The 17277-nt window shown below is 50.2% G+C and overlaps 23 non-coding genes and 3 pseudogenes across 23 annotated transcripts; 15 read left to right on the forward strand and 11 right to left on the reverse strand.

Annotated features, from left to right (window-relative positions):
- Window positions 1–414: 414 nt before the first annotated feature.
- LOC135025381 (U1 spliceosomal RNA) lies at window positions 415–578 on the forward strand. Its single transcript, XR_010222162.1, has one exon. It is a non-coding gene; the product is annotated as a U1 spliceosomal RNA (small nuclear RNA).
- Window positions 579–1248: 670 nt separating this feature from the next.
- On the forward strand, window positions 1249–1412 carry LOC135025260 (U1 spliceosomal RNA). Its single transcript, XR_010222044.1, has one exon. It is a non-coding gene; the product is annotated as a U1 spliceosomal RNA (small nuclear RNA).
- A 152-nt stretch (window positions 1413–1564) lies between these two features.
- On the forward strand, window positions 1565–1728 carry LOC135025417 (U1 spliceosomal RNA). Its single transcript, XR_010222178.1, has one exon. It is a non-coding gene; the product is annotated as a U1 spliceosomal RNA (small nuclear RNA).
- Window positions 1729–4152: 2424 nt separating this feature from the next.
- Window positions 4153–4316, forward strand: LOC135025351 (U1 spliceosomal RNA). The gene has a single exon (XR_010222133.1). It is a non-coding gene; the product is annotated as a U1 spliceosomal RNA (small nuclear RNA).
- A 152-nt stretch (window positions 4317–4468) lies between these two features.
- On the forward strand, window positions 4469–4631 carry LOC135025311 (U1 spliceosomal RNA). The gene has a single exon (XR_010222094.1). It is a non-coding gene; the product is annotated as a U1 spliceosomal RNA (small nuclear RNA).
- Window positions 4632–5305: 674 nt separating this feature from the next.
- On the forward strand, window positions 5306–5469 carry LOC135025481 (U1 spliceosomal RNA). Its single transcript, XR_010222230.1, has one exon. It is a non-coding gene; the product is annotated as a U1 spliceosomal RNA (small nuclear RNA).
- Window positions 5470–5621: 152 nt separating this feature from the next.
- On the forward strand, window positions 5622–5784 carry LOC135025328 (U1 spliceosomal RNA). The gene has a single exon (XR_010222111.1). It is a non-coding gene; the product is annotated as a U1 spliceosomal RNA (small nuclear RNA).
- Window positions 5785–6458: 674 nt separating this feature from the next.
- LOC135025362 (U1 spliceosomal RNA) lies at window positions 6459–6622 on the forward strand. Its single transcript, XR_010222144.1, has one exon. It is a non-coding gene; the product is annotated as a U1 spliceosomal RNA (small nuclear RNA).
- A 152-nt stretch (window positions 6623–6774) lies between these two features.
- On the forward strand, window positions 6775–6910 carry LOC135025386 (U1 spliceosomal RNA; annotated as a pseudogene).
- A 701-nt stretch (window positions 6911–7611) lies between these two features.
- Window positions 7612–7775, forward strand: LOC135025267 (U1 spliceosomal RNA). Its single transcript, XR_010222051.1, has one exon. It is a non-coding gene; the product is annotated as a U1 spliceosomal RNA (small nuclear RNA).
- Window positions 7776–7925: 150 nt separating this feature from the next.
- LOC135025297 (U1 spliceosomal RNA) lies at window positions 7926–8088 on the forward strand. Its single transcript, XR_010222080.1, has one exon. It is a non-coding gene; the product is annotated as a U1 spliceosomal RNA (small nuclear RNA).
- Window positions 8089–8762: 674 nt separating this feature from the next.
- LOC135025482 (U1 spliceosomal RNA) lies at window positions 8763–8926 on the forward strand. The gene has a single exon (XR_010222231.1). It is a non-coding gene; the product is annotated as a U1 spliceosomal RNA (small nuclear RNA).
- Window positions 8927–9078: 152 nt separating this feature from the next.
- Window positions 9079–9241, forward strand: LOC135025403 (U1 spliceosomal RNA). The gene has a single exon (XR_010222169.1). It is a non-coding gene; the product is annotated as a U1 spliceosomal RNA (small nuclear RNA).
- Window positions 9242–9915: 674 nt separating this feature from the next.
- On the forward strand, window positions 9916–10079 carry LOC135025465 (U1 spliceosomal RNA). The gene has a single exon (XR_010222214.1). It is a non-coding gene; the product is annotated as a U1 spliceosomal RNA (small nuclear RNA).
- Window positions 10080–10231: 152 nt separating this feature from the next.
- Window positions 10232–10367, forward strand: LOC135025370 (U1 spliceosomal RNA; annotated as a pseudogene).
- An 848-nt stretch (window positions 10368–11215) lies between these two features.
- On the reverse strand, window positions 11216–11378 carry LOC135025340 (U1 spliceosomal RNA). The gene has a single exon (XR_010222122.1). It is a non-coding gene; the product is annotated as a U1 spliceosomal RNA (small nuclear RNA).
- Window positions 11379–11530: 152 nt separating this feature from the next.
- On the reverse strand, window positions 11531–11694 carry LOC135025345 (U1 spliceosomal RNA). The gene has a single exon (XR_010222127.1). It is a non-coding gene; the product is annotated as a U1 spliceosomal RNA (small nuclear RNA).
- Window positions 11695–12368: 674 nt separating this feature from the next.
- On the reverse strand, window positions 12369–12531 carry LOC135025312 (U1 spliceosomal RNA). Its single transcript, XR_010222095.1, has one exon. It is a non-coding gene; the product is annotated as a U1 spliceosomal RNA (small nuclear RNA).
- Window positions 12532–12673: 142 nt separating this feature from the next.
- Window positions 12674–12837, reverse strand: LOC135025261 (U1 spliceosomal RNA). Its single transcript, XR_010222045.1, has one exon. It is a non-coding gene; the product is annotated as a U1 spliceosomal RNA (small nuclear RNA).
- A 674-nt stretch (window positions 12838–13511) lies between these two features.
- On the reverse strand, window positions 13512–13674 carry LOC135025355 (U1 spliceosomal RNA). Its single transcript, XR_010222137.1, has one exon. It is a non-coding gene; the product is annotated as a U1 spliceosomal RNA (small nuclear RNA).
- A 152-nt stretch (window positions 13675–13826) lies between these two features.
- Window positions 13827–13990, reverse strand: LOC135025278 (U1 spliceosomal RNA). The gene has a single exon (XR_010222061.1). It is a non-coding gene; the product is annotated as a U1 spliceosomal RNA (small nuclear RNA).
- A 674-nt stretch (window positions 13991–14664) lies between these two features.
- On the reverse strand, window positions 14665–14827 carry LOC135025313 (U1 spliceosomal RNA). Its single transcript, XR_010222096.1, has one exon. It is a non-coding gene; the product is annotated as a U1 spliceosomal RNA (small nuclear RNA).
- A 152-nt stretch (window positions 14828–14979) lies between these two features.
- Window positions 14980–15143, reverse strand: LOC135025273 (U1 spliceosomal RNA). The gene has a single exon (XR_010222056.1). It is a non-coding gene; the product is annotated as a U1 spliceosomal RNA (small nuclear RNA).
- A 699-nt stretch (window positions 15144–15842) lies between these two features.
- On the reverse strand, window positions 15843–15977 carry LOC135025415 (U1 spliceosomal RNA; annotated as a pseudogene).
- A 152-nt stretch (window positions 15978–16129) lies between these two features.
- On the reverse strand, window positions 16130–16293 carry LOC135025279 (U1 spliceosomal RNA). The gene has a single exon (XR_010222062.1). It is a non-coding gene; the product is annotated as a U1 spliceosomal RNA (small nuclear RNA).
- Window positions 16294–16967: 674 nt separating this feature from the next.
- LOC135025397 (U1 spliceosomal RNA) lies at window positions 16968–17130 on the reverse strand. Its single transcript, XR_010222167.1, has one exon. It is a non-coding gene; the product is annotated as a U1 spliceosomal RNA (small nuclear RNA).
- Window positions 17131–17277: the final 147 nt, after the last annotated feature.

A 17277-nucleotide genomic window follows, 5' to 3' on the forward strand; every position in this document is an offset into this window, starting at 1 on the left:
CCAACTTTGACCCACTGCTTGGATGACATCACCATATGCAAATCCATCTGCGGCAGGCCTTCCCCCAGGAATGCTTGCACTAGTTGTTGCATTTGGTTTGTTGTTTGGGGGTGCTTCAGTATTAGGCAGCCTTCTGCCCTCCCATGTTCATCTTCAGGGGATGGGGCATGGCCAACATGAGCCCCACACCAAAGGAGGGTGGAGGTGTTTAATGCGAACTAGGGGTCATCCAAGCACCGCAAAAGGCCGCCATGCCCTGCACGCCCCTTTTCTCTTTTCATATGCAGATGAGGGTTGAAGCCAACTTTGACCCACTGCTTGGATGACATCACCGTATGCAAATCCGTCTTCTGCAGAACTTCACTTGACAGGGGGGTGCCCGAGCAGCGACCCTCCCCATCTCTAGCCCAACTCCTACTTACCTGCCAGGTGAGATACTATGATCAGGAAGGTGCTTCTCCCAGGGCAAGGCTCACCCATTGCACTCTGGGTGTGCTGCTCCTACGATTTCCCCAAATGTGGGACACTTGACTGCATAATTTGTGTTTCCTCTAGTCGGCTACTCGTATAATTCAGATCTCTTTGTCTCAGGTCTCTCTCCAGCCTAGTTTGCTGTCTGTTTCCACTTCTCTTTTCTTGAGCCGCTGCCTTCTATGCCCTTGTGCACTCTCCTGACTTCTCCTGTCTGCTTACTTTGTGCCTTCCAACGCACAATGCAAACTACAGGTAGTGCTGCAGGGCCCACACCCTTTTACTTGCCTTTCAGAGCAGCTCTGGAGCTGTTACAGTGCCCAGCTGCTGCAAGAAATCAGCTTGAATGCTTCAGGGGCTGGGGCATAGCCAACATGAGCCCCACACCGACGGAGGGTGGAGGTGTTTAATGCGAACTAAGGGTCATCCAAGCGCCGCAAAAGGCCGCCATGCCCTGCATACCCCTTTTCTCTTTTCATATGCAGATGAGGGTTCCAGCCAACTTTGGCCCACTGCTTGGATGACATCACCGTATGCAAATCCGTCTTCTGCAGACCTTCCCCCAGGAATGCTTGTACTAGTTGTTGCATTTGGTTTGTTGTTTGGGGTGCTTCAGTATTAGGCAGCCTTCAGCTCTCCCATGTTCATCTGAAAATATGTGTTCTCCCTGCAGTTGTTGTCCCCAGATGAGAGTACCCTTGTGCTGCCTCAGTTGAATCTCCTTTACTTGAAAGAGATGTGCCTGAGCAGCGGCCCTCCCCAGCCCTATCCCAAATCATACTTATTTTGCATAGGAGATACCATGGTCATGAAGATTGTTCTCCCAGGGTGAGGTTCATTCATTGCATTCTGGGTATGCTGACCCCTGTGATTTCCCCAAATGTGGGAAACTCGACTGCATTATTTGTGGTAGTGGGGGACTGTGTTTGTGCTTTCCTCTGGTCAGCTCTGGTAAAAGTCAGATTTCTTTGTCTCAGATCTTCCTCTAGCCTTGTTCTTTTTTTGAGAGTTTCCTTGTGCTGCCTCAGTTGGATCTCCTTCACTTGACAGGGGGGTGCCCGAGCAGCGACCCTCCCCAGCTCAAGCCCAACTCCTACTTACCTGCCAAGTGAGATACTATGATCAGGAAGGTGCTTCTACCAGGGCAAGGCTCACCCATTGCACTCTGGGTGTGCTGCTCCTACGATTTCCCCAAATGTGGGACACTTGACTGCATAATTTGTGTTTCCTCTGGTCGGCTACTCGTATAATTCAGATCTCTTTGTCTCAGGTCTCTCTCCAGCCTAGTTTGCTGTCTGTTTCCACTTCTCTTTTCTTGAGCCCCTGCCTTCTATGCCCTTGTGCACTCTCCTGACTTCTCCTGTCTGCTTACTTTGTGCCTTCCAACGCACAATGCAAACTACAGGTAGTGCTGCAGGGCCAACACCCTTTTACTTGCCTTACAGAGCAGCTCTGGAGCTGTTACAGTGCCCAGCTGCTGCAAGAAATCAGCTTGAATGCTTCAGGGGCTGGGGCATAGCCAACATGAGCAGCAAGATGCAGCACTGGACTATTAGTAATGTACTGTTGTATGCTGAGCACCACAATGCAGCACAAGACAATGAGCAGTGATACTGAGCACTGATGAGGATACTACTGAGAACTGACACTGAGCAGGAGAGACACACTACTAGTATTACTGAGCAGCAATAAGTAACCACTGATACTGGGCACTGATATTGAGATTTCCACTGAGAGAACATAGCCACGTCCTCTCCGCTCTCTCTTCAATGCACGAGTAAAAATGGCGGCAACGCGCAGCTCTTTATATGGAATCCGAATCTCGCGAGAATCCGACAGCGGGATGATGACATTTTCCCTTGTTCAGGTTTTCCGAGTCAGGCGGGAACAACCGAGCCTGCCACGGACCAGTGTAAACCACGTGGAGTTCGTCGGGAATTCGGTTCTCGGAGAACCGAACCCGCTCCTCTATATATACTATATTACTATGTTACTGTAGTATACAGAACACCACAATGCAATGAGCAGTGATAGTGAGCACTGATGAGGATACTAGAACTGACACTGAGCAGCAAGATGCAGCACTGGACTATTAGTAATGTACTGTAGTATGCTGAGCACCACAATGCAGCACAAGACAATGAGCAGTGATACTGAGCACTGATGAGGATACTACTGAGAACTGACACTGAGCAGGAGAGACACACTACTAGTATTACTGAGCAGCAATAAGTAACCACTGATACTGAGCACTGATATTGAGATTTCCACTGAGAGAACATAGCCACGTCCTCTCCGCTCTCTCTTCAATGCACGAGTAAAAATGGCAGCAACGCGCAGCTCTTTATATGGAATCCGAATCTCGCAAGAATCCGACAGCGGGATGATGACATTTTCCCTTGTTCAGGTTTTCCGAGTCAGGCGGGAACAACCGAGCCTGCCTCGGACCAGTGTAAACCACGTGGAGTTCGTGGGGAATTCGGTTCTCGGAGAACCGAACCCGCTCCTCTCTACCTTATACCCATCAATTTTTTTATTTTCAATCTAAGCCCCTGCAGTTTTCTGTAAGCATCTGCTTCGCTATGATGATCAACAAGTCACAAGGGCAAACACTCAGGGCTTGAGGCGTAGATCTTAGGACCAGCTGCTACAAGCATGGCAGAGGTGTCACTATCACTGGTGACACCCAGAAAGGTGGCGAGGGAGATAGTAATGCAGTGCGCGCAGATAAACAGCGCAATGGTAAAAAGGAGGCATGGTTTCATAGGTAGGGGCGTGGCCTGGTGGCCTGAATCTACATTTTGTTGCTCCGGGTGTCCCGGGGGTTGGGGGCTGCACCCGGGGACTAGTGTGTGAGCTGTGCTGGCTCCTGCACAGTGACAGGGCATGGCCACCCAGCATGACGCCTCCCTTCTTGACCATGCTGTAATTGCAGTCGCACTGCAGTTCAGCGTGATCATAAAAAATGGTGTAGGCTCCTGCTAGTGCAGGCTGTAGAGAAAAGCTGCTGTGACCACGCCCCCTGTGTCTCCTCCGTTGCAGACCCCATTTTGAAGCCTTGCCCCCGGACTAAGAGAAAAGTATGCCCTTGCGCACTATCCTGACTTCTCCTCCCGTCTGCTTAATTTGTGCCTTCCAACGCACAATGCGAACAACAGGTGGTGCTGCAGGGCCCACACCCTTTTACTTGCCTTACAGAACAGCTCTGGAGCTGTTACAGTGCCCAGCTGCTGCAAGAAATCAGCTTGAATGCTTCAGGGGATGGGGCATGGCCAACATGAGCCCCACACCAAAGGAGGGTGGGGGTGTTTAATGCGAACTAGGGGTCATCCAAGCACTGCAAAAGGCCGCCATGCCCTGCATGCCCCTTTTCTCTTTTCATATGCAGATGAGGGTTCCAGTCAACTTTGGCCCACTGCTTGGATAACATCACCGTATGCAAATCCGTCTGCTGCAGACCTTCCCCAAGGAGTGCTTGTACTAGTTGTTGCATATGGTTTGATATTTGATGGTGCTTCAGTATTAGGCAGCCTTCCGCCCTCCCATGTTCATCTGAAAAGATGTGGTCTCCCTGCAGTTGTTGTCCCCAGATGAGAGTTCCCTTGTGCTGCCTCAGTTGAATCTCCTTTACTTGACAGAGATGTGCCTGAGCAGCGGCCCTCACCAGCCCTATCCCAAATCATACTTATTTTGCATAGGAGATACCATGGTCATGAAGATTGTTCTCCCAGGGTGAGGTTCATTCATTGCATTCTGGGTATGCTGACCCCTGTGATTTTCCCAAATGTGGGAAACTCGACTGCATTATTTGTGGTAGTGGGGGACTGTGTTTGTGCTTTCCTCTGGTCAGCTCTGGTAAAAGTCAGATTTCTTTGTCTCAGATCTTCCTCTAGCCTTGTTCTTCTTTCGAGAGTTCCCTTGTGCTGCCTCAGTTGGATCTCTTTCACTTGACAGGGGGGTGCCCGAACAGCGACCCTCCCCAGCTCTAGCCCAACTCCTACTTACCTGCCAGGTGAGATACTATGATCATGAAGGTGCTTCTCCCAGGGCAAGGCTCACCCATTGCACTCTGGGTGTGCTGCCCCTGCGATTTCCCCAAATGTGGGAAACTTGACTGCATAATTTGTGTTTCCCCTGGTCGGCTCTCGTATAATTCAGATCTCTTTGTCTCAGGTCTCTCTCCAGCCTAGTTTGCTGTCTGTTTCCACTTCTCTTTTCTTCAACCGCTCCCTTCTATACCCTTGTGCACTATCCTGACTTCTCCTCCCGTCTGCTTACTTTGTGCCTTCCAATGCACAATGCAAACTACAGGTAGTGCTGCAGGGCCCACACCCTTTTACTTGCCTTACAGAGCAGCTCTGGAGCTGTTACAGTGCCCAGCTGCTGCAAGAAATCAGCTTGAATGCTTCAGGGGATGGGGCATGGCCAACATGAGCCCCACACCAAAGGAGGGTGGAGGTGTTTAATGCGAACTAGGGGTCATCCAAGCACCGCAAAAGGCCGCCATGCCCTGCACGCCCCTTTTCTCTTTTCATATGCAGATGAGGGTTGAAGCCAACTTTGACCCACTGCTTGGATGACATCACCGTATGCAAATCCGTCTTCTGCAGAACTTCCCCCAGGAATGCTTGCACTAGTTGTTGCATTTGGTTTGTTGTTTGGGGGTGCTTCAGTATTAGGCAGCCTTCTGCCCTCCCATGTTCATCTGAAAATATGTGTTCTCCCTGCAGTTGTTGTCCCCAGATGAGAGTTCCCTTGTGCTGCCTCAGTTGAATCTCCTTTACTTGACAGAGATGTGCATGAGCAGCGGCCCTCCCCAGCCCTATTCCAAATCATACTTATTTTGCATAGGAGATACCATGGTCATGAAGATTGTTCTCCCAGGGTGAGGTTCATTCATTGCATTTTGGGTATGCTGACCCCTGTGATTTCCCCAAATGTGGGAAACTTGACTGCATTATTTGTGGTAGTGGGGGACTGTGTTTGTGCTTTCCTCTGGTCAGCTCTGGTAAAAGTCAGATTTCTTTGTCTCAGATTTTCCTCTAGCCTTGTTCTTCTTTCGAGAGTTCCATTGTGCTGCCTCAGTTGGATCTCCTTCACTTGACAGGGGGGTACCCGAGCAGCGACCCTCCCCAGCTCTAGCCCAACTCCTACTTACCTGCCAGGTGAGATACTATGATCATGAAGGTGCTTCTCCCAGGGCAAGGCTCACCCATTGCACTCTGGGTGTGCTGCCCCTGCGATTTCCCCAAATGTGGGAAACTTGACTGCATAATTTGTGTTTCCCCTGGTCGGCTCTCGTATAATTCAGATCTATTTGTCTCAGGTCTCTCTCCAGCCTAGTTTGCTGTCTGTTTCCACTTCTCTTTTCTTCAGCCGCTCCCTTCTATACCCTTGTGCACTATCCTGACTTCTCCTCCCGTCTGCTTACTTTGTGCCTTCCAATGCACAATGCAAACTACAGGTAGTGCTGCAGGGCCCACACCCTTTTACTTGCCTTACAGAGCAGCTCTGGAGCTGTTACAGTGCCCAGCTGCTGCAAGAAATCAGCTTGAATGCTTCAGGGGATGGGGCATGGCCAACATGAGCCCCACACCAAAGGAGGGGGGAGGTGTTTAATGCGAACTAGGGGTCATCCAAGCACTGCGAAAGGCCGCCATGCCCTGCATGCCCCTTTTCTCTTTTCATATGCAGATGAGGGTTCCAGTCAACTTTGGCCCACTGCTTGGATAACATCACCGTATGCAAATCCGTCTGCTGCAGACCTTCCCCCAGGAGTGCTTGTACTAGTTGTTGCATATGGTTTGATATTTGATGGTGCTTCAGTATTAGGCAGCCTTCCGCCCTCCCATGTTCATCTGAAAAGATGTGGTCTCCCTGCAGTTGTTGTCCCCAGATGAGAGTTCACTTGTGCTGCCTCAGTTGAATCTCCTTTACTTGACAGAGATGTGCCTGAGCAGCTGCCCTCACCAGCCCTATCCCAAATCATACTTATTTTGCATAGGAGATACCATGGTCATGAAGATTGTTCTCCCAGGGTGAGGTTCATTCATTGCATTCTGGGTATGCTGACCCCTGTGATTTTCCCAAATGTGGGAAACTCGACTGCATTATTTGTGGTAGTGGGGGACTGTGTTTGTGCTTTCCTCTGGTCAGCTCTGGTAAAAGTCAGATTTCTTTGTCTCAGATCTTCCTCTAGCCTTGTTCTTCTTTCGAGAGTTCCCTGGTGCTGCCTCAGTTGGATCTCCTTCACTTCACAGGGGGGAACCCGAGCAGCGACCCTCCCCAGCTCTAGCCCAACTCCTACTTACCTGCCAGGTGAGATACTATGATCATGAAGGTGCTTCTCCCAGGGCAAGGCTCAACCATTGCACTCTGGGTGTGCTGCTCCTGCGATTTCCCCAAATGTGGGAAACTTGACTGCATAATTTGTGTTTCCCCTCGTCGGCTCTCGTATAATTCAGATCTCTTTGTCTCAGGTCTCTCTCCAGCCTAGTTTGCTGTCTGTTTCCACTTCTCTTTTCTTCAGCCGCTCCCTTCTATACCCTTGTGCACTATCCTGACTTCTCCTCCCGTCTGCTTACTTTGTGCCTTCCAATGCACAATGCAAACTACAGGTAGTGCTGCAGGGCCCACACCCTTTTACTTGCCTTACAGAGCAGCTCTGGAGCTGTTACAGTGCCCAGCTGCTGCAAGAAATCAGCTTGAATGCTTCAGGGGCTGGGGCATAGCCAACATGAGCCCCACACCAAAGGAGGGTGGAGGTGTTTAATGCAAACTAGGGGTCAGCCAAGCGCCGCAAAAGGCCACCATGCCCTGCACGCCCCTTTTCTCTTTTCATATGCAGATGAGGGTTGAAGCCAACTTTGACCCACTGCTTGGATGACATCACCGTATGCAAATCCGTCTTCTGCAGAACTTCCCCCAGGAATGCTTGCACTAGTTGTTGCATTTGGTTTGTTGTTTGGGGGTGCTTCAGTATTAGGCAGCCTTCTGCCCTCCCATGTTCATCTGAAAATATGTGTTCTCCCTGCAGTTGTTGTCCCCAGATGAGAGTTCCCTTGTGCTGCCTCAGTTGAATCTCCTTTACTTGACAGAGATGTGCCTGAGCAGCGGCCCTCCCCAGCTCTATCCCAAATCATACTTATTTTGCATAGGAGATACCATGGTCATGAAGATTATTCTCCCAGGGTGAGGTTCATTCATTGCATTATGGGTATGCTGACCCCTGTGATTTCCCCAAATGTGGGAAACTCGACTGCTTTATTTGTGGTAGTGGGGGACTGTGTTTGTGTTTTCCTCTGGTCAGCTCTGGTAAAAGTCAGATTTCTTTGTTCAGATCTTCCTCTAGCCTTGTTCTTCTTTCGAGAGTTCCTTGTGCTGCCTCAGTTGGATCTCCTTCACTTGACAGGGGGGTGCCCAAGCAGAGACCCTCCCCAGCTCTAGCCCAACTCCTACTTACCTGCCAGGTGAGATACTATGATCATGAAGGTGCTTCTCCCAGGGCAAGGCTCACCCATTGCACTCTGGGTGTGCTGCCCCTGCGATTTCCCCAAATGTGGGAAACTTGACTGCATAATTTGTGTTTCCCCTGGTCGGCTCTCGTGTAATTCAGATCTCTTTGTCTCAGGTCTCTCTCCAACCTAGTTTGCTGTCTGTTTCCACTTCTCTTTTCTTCAGCCGCTCCCTTCTATACCCTTGTGCACTATCCTGACTTCTCCTCCCGTCTGCTTACTTTGTGCCTTCCAATGCACAATGCAAACTACAGGTAGTGCTGCAAGGCCCACACCCTTTTACTTGCCTTACAGAGCAGCTCTGGAGATGTTACAGTGCCCAGCTGCTGCAAGAAATCAGCTTGAATGCTTCAGGGGATGGGGCATGGCCAACATGAGCCCCACACCAAAGGAGGGTGGAGGTGTTTAATGCGAACTAGGGGTCATCCAAGCACTGCAAAAGGCCGCCATGCCCTGCACGCTCCTTTTCTCTTTTCATATGCAGATGAGGGTTGAAGCCAACTTTGACCCACTGCTTGGATGACATCACCGTATGCAAATCCGTCTTCTGCAGAACTTCCCCCAGGAATGCTTGCACTAGTTGTTGCATTTGGTTTGTTGTTTGGGGGTGCTTCAGTATTAGGCAGCATTCTGCCCTCCCATGTTCATCTGAAAATATGTGTTCTCCCTGCAGTTGTTGTCCCCAGATGAGAGTTCCCTTGTGCTGCCTCAGTTGAATCTCCTTTACTTGACAGAGATGTGCATGAGCAGCGGCCCTCCCCAGCCCTATTCCAAATCATACTTATTTTGCATAGGAGATACCATGGTCATGAAGATTGTTCTCCCAGGGTGAGGTTCATTCATTGCATTTTGGGTATGCTGACCCCTGTGATTTCCCCAAATGTGGGAAACTTGACTGCATTATTTGTGGTAGTGGGGGACTGTGTTTGTGCTTTCCTCTGGTCAGCTCTGGTAAAAGTCAGATTTCTTTGTCTCAGATTTTCCTCTAGCCTTGTTCTTCTTTCGAGAGTTCCCTTGTGCTGCCTCAGTTGGATCTCCTTCAGTTTACAGGGGGGTACCCGAGCAGCGATCCTCCCCAGCTCTAGCCCAACTCCTACTTACCTGCCAGGTGAGATACTATGATCATGAAGGTGCTTCTCCCAGGGCAAGGCTCACCCATTGCACTCTAGGTGTGCTGCTCCTGCGATTTCCCCAAATGTGGGAAACTTGACTGCATAATTTGTGTTTCCCCTGGTCGGCTCTCGTATAATTCAGATCTCTTTGTCTCAGGTCTCTCTCCAGCCTAGTTTGCTGTCTGTTTCCACTTCTCTTTTCTTGAGCCGCTCCCTTCTATGCCCTTGCGCACTATCCTGACTTCTCCTCCTGTCTGCTTACTTTGTGCCTTCCAACGCACAATGCGAACTACAGGTAGTGCTGCAGGGCCCACACCCTTTTACTTGCCTTACAGAGCAGCTCTGGAGCTGTTACAGTGCCCAGCTGCTGCAAGAAATCAGCTTGAATGCTTCAGGGGCTGGGGCATAGCCAACATGAGCCCCACACCAAAGGAGGGTGGAGGTGTTTAATGCAAACTAGGGGTCAGCCAAGTGCCGCAAAAGGCCACCATGCCCTGCACGCCCCTTTTCTCTTTTCATATGCAGACGAGGGTTGAAGCCAACTTTGACCCACTGCTTGGATGACATCACCATATGCAAATCCATCTGCGGCAGGCCTTCCCCCAGGAATGCTTGCACTAGTTGTTGCATTTGGTTTGTTGTTTGGGGGTGCTTCAGTATTAGGCAGCTTTCTGCCCTCCCATGTTCATCTGAAAATATATGTTCTCCCTGCAGTTGTTGTCCCCAGATGAGAGTTCCCTTGTGCTGCCTCAGTTGAATCTCCTTTACTTGACAGAGATGTGCATGAGCAGCGGCCCTCCCCAGCCCTATTCCAAATCATACTTATTTTGCATAGGAGATACCATGGTCATGAAGATTTTTCTCCCAGGGTGAGGTTCATTCATTGCATTTTGGGTATGCTGACCCCTGTGATTTCCCCAAATGTGGGAAACTCAACTGCATTATTTGTGGTAGTGGGGGACTGTGTTTGTGCTTTCCTCTGGTCAGCTCTAGTAAAAGTCAGATTTCTTTGTCTCACATTTTCCTCTAGCCTTGTTCTTCTTTCGAGAGTTCCCTTGTGCTGCCTTTGTTGGATCTCCTTCACTTTACAGGGGGGTACCCGAGCAGCGACCCTCCCCAGCTCTAGCCCAACTCCTACTTACCTGCCAGGTGAGATACTATGATCATGAAGGTGCTTCTCCCAGGGCAAGGCTCACCCATTGTACTCTGGGTGTGCTGCTCCTGCGATTTCCCCAAATGTGGGAAACTTGACTGCATAATTTGTGTTTCCCCTCGTCGGCTCTCGTATAATTCAGATCTCTTTGTCTCAGGTCTCTCTCCAGCCTAGTTTGCTGTCTGTTTCCACTTCTCTTTTCTTCAGCCGCTCCCTTCTATACCCTTGTGCACTATCCTGACTTCTCCTCCCGTCTGCTTACTTTGTGCCTTCCAATGCACAATGCAAACTACAGGTAGTGCTGCAGGGCCCACACCCTTTTACTTGCCTTACAGAGCAGCTCTGGAGCTGTTACAGTGCCCAGCTGCTGCAAGAAATCTGCTTGAATGCTTCAGGGGATGGGACATGGCCAACATGAGCCCCACACCAAAGGAGGGTGGAGCAGAAGGCTGACTAATACTGAAGCACCCCCAAACAACAAACCAAATGCAACAACTAGTGCAAGCATTCCTGGGGGAAGGCCTGCCGCAGATGGATTTGCATATGGTGATGTCATCCAAGCAGTGGGTCAAAGTTGGCTTCAACCCTCGTCTGCATATGAAAACAGAAAAGGGGCGTGCAGGGCATGGTGGCCTTTTGCGGCGCTTGACCGACCCCTAGTTTGCATTAAACACCTCCACCCTCCTTCGGTGTGGGGCTCATGTTGGCTATGCCCCAGCCCCTGAAGCATTCAAGCTGATTTCTTGCAGCAGCTGGGCACTGTAACAGCTCCAGAGCTGCTCTGTAAGGCAAGTAAAAGGGTGTGGGCCCTGCAGCACTACCTGTAGTTTGCATTGTGCATTGGAAGGCACAAAGTAAGCAGACGGGAGGAGAAGTCAGGATAGTGCACAAGGGTATAGAAGGGAGCGGCTGAAGAAAAGAGAAGTGGAAACAGACAGCAAACTAGGCTGGAGAGAGACAAAGAGATCTGAATTATACGAGAGCCGACCAGGGGAAACACAAATTATGCAGTCAAGTTTCCCACATTTGGGGAAATCGCAGGAGCAGCACACCCAGAGTGCAATGGGTGAGCCTTGCCCTGGGAGAAGCACCTTCATGATCATAGTATCTCACCTGGCAGGTAAGTAGGAGTTGGGCTAGAGCTGGGGAGGGTCGCTGCTCGGGTACCCCCCTGTCAAGTGAAGGAGATCCAACTGAGGCAGCACAAGGGAACTCTCGAAAGAAGAACAAGGCAAGAGGAAAATCTGAGACAAAGAAATCTGACTTTTACCAGAGCTGACCAGAGGAAAGCACAAACACAGTCCCCCACTACCACAAATAATGCAGTTGAGTTTCCCACATTTGGGGAAATCACAGGGGTCAGCATACCCAAAATGCAATGAATGAACCTCACCCTGGGAGAACAATCTTCATGACCATGGTATCTCCTATGCAAAATAAGTATGATTTGGAATAGGGCTGGGGAGGGCCGCTGCTCTGGCACATCTCTGTCAAGTAAAGGAGATTCAACTGAGGCAGCACAAGGGAACTCTCATCTGGGGACAACAACTGCAGGGAGAACACATATTTTCAGATGAACATGGGAGGGCAGAAGGCTGCCTAATACTGAAGCACCCCCAAACAACAAACCAAATGCAACAACTAGTGCAAGCATTCCTGGGGGAAGTTCTGCAGAAGACGGATTTGCATACGGTGATGTCATACAAGCAGTGGGTCAAAGTTGGCTTCAACCCTCATCTGCATATGAAAAGAGAAAAGGGGCGTGCAGGGCATGGCGGCCTTTTGCGGTGCTTGGATGACCCCTAGTTCGCATTAAACACCTCCACCCTCCTTTGGTGTGGGGCTCATGTTGGCCATGCCCCATCCCCTGAAGCATTCAAGCAGATTTCTTGCAGCAGCTGGGCACTGTAACAGCTCCAGAGCTGCTCTGTAAGGCAAGTAAAAGGGTGTGGGCCCTGCAGCACTACCTGTAGTTTGCATTGTGCATTGGAAGGCACAAAGTAAGCAGACGGGAGGAGAAGTCAGGATAGTGCACAAGGGTATAGAAGGGAGCGGCTGAAGAAAAGAGAAGTGGAAACAGACAGCAAACTAGGCTGGAGAGAGACCTGAGACAAAGAGATCTGAATTATACGAGAGCCGACCAGGGGAAACACAAATTATGCAGTCAAGTTTCCCACATTTGGGGAAATCGCAGGGGCAGCACACCCAGAGTGCAATGGGTGAGCCTTGCCCTGGGAGAAGCACCTTCATGATCATAGTATCTCACCTGGCAGGTAAGTAGGAGTTGGGCTAGAGCTGGGGAGGGTCTCTGCTCGGGCACCCCCCTGTCAAGTGAAGGAGATCCAACTGAGGCAGCACAAGGGAACTCTCAAAAGAAGAACAAGGCTCTGAAACAAAGAAATCTGACTTTTACCAGAGCTGACCAGAGGAAAACACAAACACAGTCCCCCACTACCACAAATAAAGCAGTCGAGTTTCCCACATTTGGGGAAATCACAGGGGTCAGCATACCCAGAATGCAATGAATGAACCTCACCCTGGGAGAATAATCTTCATGACCATGGTATCTCCTATGCAAAATAAGTATGATTTGGGATAGAGCTGGGGAGGGCCGCTGCTCAGGCACATCTCTGTCAAGTTAAGGAGATTCAACTGAGGCAGCACAAGGGAACTCTCATCTAGGGACAACAACTGCAGGGAGAACACATATTTTCAGATGAACATGGGAGGGCAGACGGCTGCCTAATACTGAAGCACCCCCAAACAACAAACCAAATGCAACAACTAGTGCAAGCATTCCTGGGGGAAGGCCTGCCGCAGATGGATTTGCATATGGTGATGTCATCCAAGCAGTGGGTCAAAGTTGGCTTCAACCCTCGTCTGCATATGAAAACAGAAAAGGGGCGTGCAGGGCATGGTGGCCTTTTGCTGCGCTTGTCTGACCCCTAGTTTGCATTAAACACCTCCACCCTTCTTCGGTGTGGGGCTCATGTTGGCTATGCCCCAGCCCCTGAAGCATTCAAGCTGATTTCTTGCAGCAGCTTGGCACTGCAACAGCTCCAGAGCTGCTCTGTAAGGCAAGTAAAAGGGTGTGGGCCCTGCAGCACTACCTGTAGTTTGCATTGTGCATTGGAAGGCACAAAGTAAGCAGACGGGAGGAGAAGTCAGGATAGTGCACAAGGGTATAGAAGGGAGCGGCTGAAGAAAAGAGAAGTGGAAACAGACAGCAAACTAGGCTGGAGAGAGACCTGAGACAAAGAGATCTGAATTATACGAGAGCCGACCAGGGGAAACACAAATTATGCAGTCAAGTTTCCCACATTTGGGGAAATCGCAGGAGCAGCACACCCAGAGTACAATGGGTGAGCCTTGCCCTGGGAGAAGCACCTTCATGATCATAGTATCTCACCTGGCAGGTAAGTAGGAGTTGGGCTAGAGCTGGGGAGGGTCGCTGCTCGGGTACCCCCCTGTAAAGTGAAGGAGATCCAACTGAGGCAGCACAAGGGAACTCTCGAAAGAAGAACAAGGCTAAAGGAAAATCTGAGACAAAGAAATCTGACTTTTACCAGAGCTGACCAGAGGAAAGCACAAACACAGTCTCCCACTACCACAAATAATGCAGTCAAGTTTCCCACATTTGGGGAAATCACAGGGGTCAGCATACCCAAAATGCAATGAATGAACCTCACCCTGGGAGAAAAATCTTCATGACCATGGTATCTCCTATGCAAAATAAGTATGATTTGGAATAGGGCTGGGGAGGGCCGCTGCTCATGCACATCTCTGTCAAGTAAAGGAGATTCAACTGAGGCAGCACAAGGGAACTCTCATCTTGGGACAACAACTGCAGGGAGAACATATATTTTCAGATGAACATGGGAGGGCAGAAGGCTGCCTAATACTGAAGCACCCCCAAACAACAAACCAAATGCAACAACTAGTGCAAGCATTCCTGGGGGAAGGCCTGCCGCAGATGGATTTGCATATGGTGATGTCATCCAAGCAGTGGGTCAAAGTTGGCTTCAACCCTCGTCTGCATATGAAAAGAGAAAAGGGGCGTGCAGGGCATGGTGGCCTTTTGCGGCGCTTGGCTGACCCCTAGTTTGCATTAAACACCTCCACCCTCCTTTGGTGTGGGGCTCATGTTGGCTATGCCCCAGCCCCTGAAGCATTCAAGCTGATTTCTTGCAGCAGCTGGGCACTGTAACAGCTCCAGAGCTGCTCTGTAAGGCAAGTAAAAGGGTCTGGGCCCTGCAGCACTACCTGTAGATCGCATTGTGCGTTGGAAGGCACAAAGTAAGCAGACAGGAGGAGAAGTCAGGATAGTGCGCAAGGGCATAGAAGGGAGCGGCTCAAGAAAAGAGAAGTGGAAACAGACAGCAAACTAGGCTGGAGAGAGACCTGAGACAAAGAGATCTGAATTATACGAGAGCCGACCAGGGGAAACACAAATTATGCAGTCAAGTTTCCCACATTTGGGGAAATCGCAGGGGCAGCACACCCAGAGTGCAATGGGTGAGCCTTGCCCTGGGAGAAGCACCTTCATGATCATAGTATCTCACCTGGCAGGTAAGTAGGAGTTGGGCTAGAGCTGGGGAGGGTCGCTGTTCGGGCACCCCCCTGTCAAGTGAAAGAGATCCAACTGAGGCAGCACAAGGGAACTCTCGAAAGAAGAACAAGGCTAGAGGAAGATCTGAGACAAAGAAATCTGACTTTTTCCAGAGCTGACCAGAGGAAAGCACAAACACAGTCCCCCACTACCACAAATAATGCAGTCGAGTTTCCCACATTTGGGGAAATCACAGGGGTCAGCATACCCAGAATGCAATGAATGAACCTCACCTTGGGAGAACAATCTTCATGACCATGGTATCGCCTATGCAAAATAAGTATGATTTGGGATAGGGCTGGGGAGGGCCGCTGCTCAGGCACATCTCTGTCAAGTAAAGGAGATTCAACTGAGGCAGCACAAGGGAACTCTCATCTGGGGACAACAACTGCAGGGAGAACACATATTTTCAGATGAACATGTGAGGGCAGAAGGCTGCCTAATACTGAAGCACCCCCAAACAACAAACCAAATGCAACAACTAGTGCAAGCATTCCTGGGGGAAGGCCTGCAGCAGATGGATTTGCATATGGTGATGTCATCCAAGCAGTGGGTCAAAGTTGGCTTCAACCCTCGTCTGCATATGAAAAGAGAAAAGGGGCGTGCAGGGCATGGCGGCCTTTTGCAGCGCTTGGATGACCCCTAGTTCGCATTACACACCTCCACCCTCCTTCGGTGTGGGGCTCATGTTGGCTATGCCCCAGCCCCTGAAGCATTCAAGCTGATTTCTTGCAGCAGCTGGGCACTGTAACTGCTCCAGAGCTACTCTGTAAGGCAAGTAAAAGGGTGTGGGCCCTGCAGCACTACCTGTAGTTCGCATTGTGCGTTGGAAGGCACGAAGTAAGCAGACGGGAGAAGTCAGGATAGTGCGCAAGGGCATAGAAGGGAGCGGCTCAAGAAAAGAGAAGTGGAAACAGACAGCAAACTAGGCTGGAGAGAGACCTGAGACAAAGAGATCTGAATTATACGAGAGCCGACTAGGGGAAACACAAATTATGCAGTCACGTTTCCCACATTTGGGGAAATCGCAGGAGCAGCACACCCAGAGTGCAATGGTTGAGCCTTGCCCTGGGAGAAGCACCTTCATGATCATAGTATCTCACCTGGCAGGTAAGTAGGAGTTGGGCTAGAGCTGGGGAGGGTCGCTGCTCGGGTTCCCCCCTGTGAAGTGAAGGAGATCCAACTGAGGCAGCACCAGGGAACTCTCGAAAGAAGAACAAGGCTAGAGGAAGATCTGAGACAAAGAAATCTGACTTTTACCAGAGCTGACCAGAGGAAAGCACAAACACAGTCTCCCACTACCACAAATAATGCAGTCAAGTTTCCCACATTTGGGGAAATCACAGGGGTCAGCATACCCAAAATGCAATGAATGAACCTCACCCTGGGAGAAAAATCTTCATGACCATGGTATCTCCTATGCAAAATAAGTATGATTTGGAATAGGGCTGGGGAGGGCCGCTGCTCATGCACATCTCTGTCAAGTAAAGGAGATTCAACTGAGGCAGCACAAGGGAACTCTCATCTTGGGACAACAACTGCAGGGAGAACATATATTTTCAGATGAACATGGGAGGGCAGAGGACTGCCTAATACTGAAGCACCCCCAAACAACAAACCAAATGCAACAACTAGTGCAAGCATTCCTGGGGGAAGGCCTGCCGCAGATGGATTTGCATATGGTGATGTCATCCAAGCAGTGGGTCAAAGTTGGCTTCAACCCTCGTCTGCATATGAAAAGAGAAAAGGGGCGTGCAGGGCATGGTGGCCTTTTGCGGCGCTTGGCTGACCCCTAGTTTGCATTAAACACCTCCACCCTCCTTTGGTGTGGGGCTCATGTTGGCTATGCCCCAGCCCCTGAAGCATTCAAGCTGATTTCTTGCAGCAGCTGGGCACTGTAACAGCTCCAGAGCTGCTCTGTAAGGCAAGTAAAAGGGTGTGGGCCCTGCAGCACTACCTGTAGTTCGCATTGTGCGTTGGAAGGCACAAAGTAAGCAGACAGGAGGAGAAGTCAGGATAGTGCGCAAGGGCATAGAAGTAAGCGGCTCAAGAAAAGAGAAGTGGAAACAGACAGCAAACTAGGCTGGAGAGAGATCTGAGACAAAGAGATCTGAATTATACGAGAGCCGACCAGGGGAAACACAAATTATACAGTCAAGTTTCCCACATTTGGGGAAATCGCAGGAGCAGCACACCCAGAGTGCAATGGGTTTGCCTTGCCCTGGGAGAAGCACCTTCATGATCATAGTATCTCACCTGGCAGGTAAGTAGGAGTTGGGCTAGAGCTGGGGAGGGTCGCTGCTAGGGTACCCCCCTGTAAAGTGAAGGAGATCCAATTAAGGCAGCACAAGGGAACTCTCGAAAGAAGAACAAGGCTAGAGGAAAATCTGAGACAAAGAAATCTGACTTTTACCAGAG

Source organism: Pseudophryne corroboree, unplaced genomic scaffold, assembly GCF_028390025.1.
Source record: "Pseudophryne corroboree isolate aPseCor3 unplaced genomic scaffold, aPseCor3.hap2 scaffold_415, whole genome shotgun sequence".
In the NCBI taxonomy this organism is placed as follows: domain Eukaryota; kingdom Metazoa; phylum Chordata; class Amphibia; order Anura; family Myobatrachidae; genus Pseudophryne; species Pseudophryne corroboree.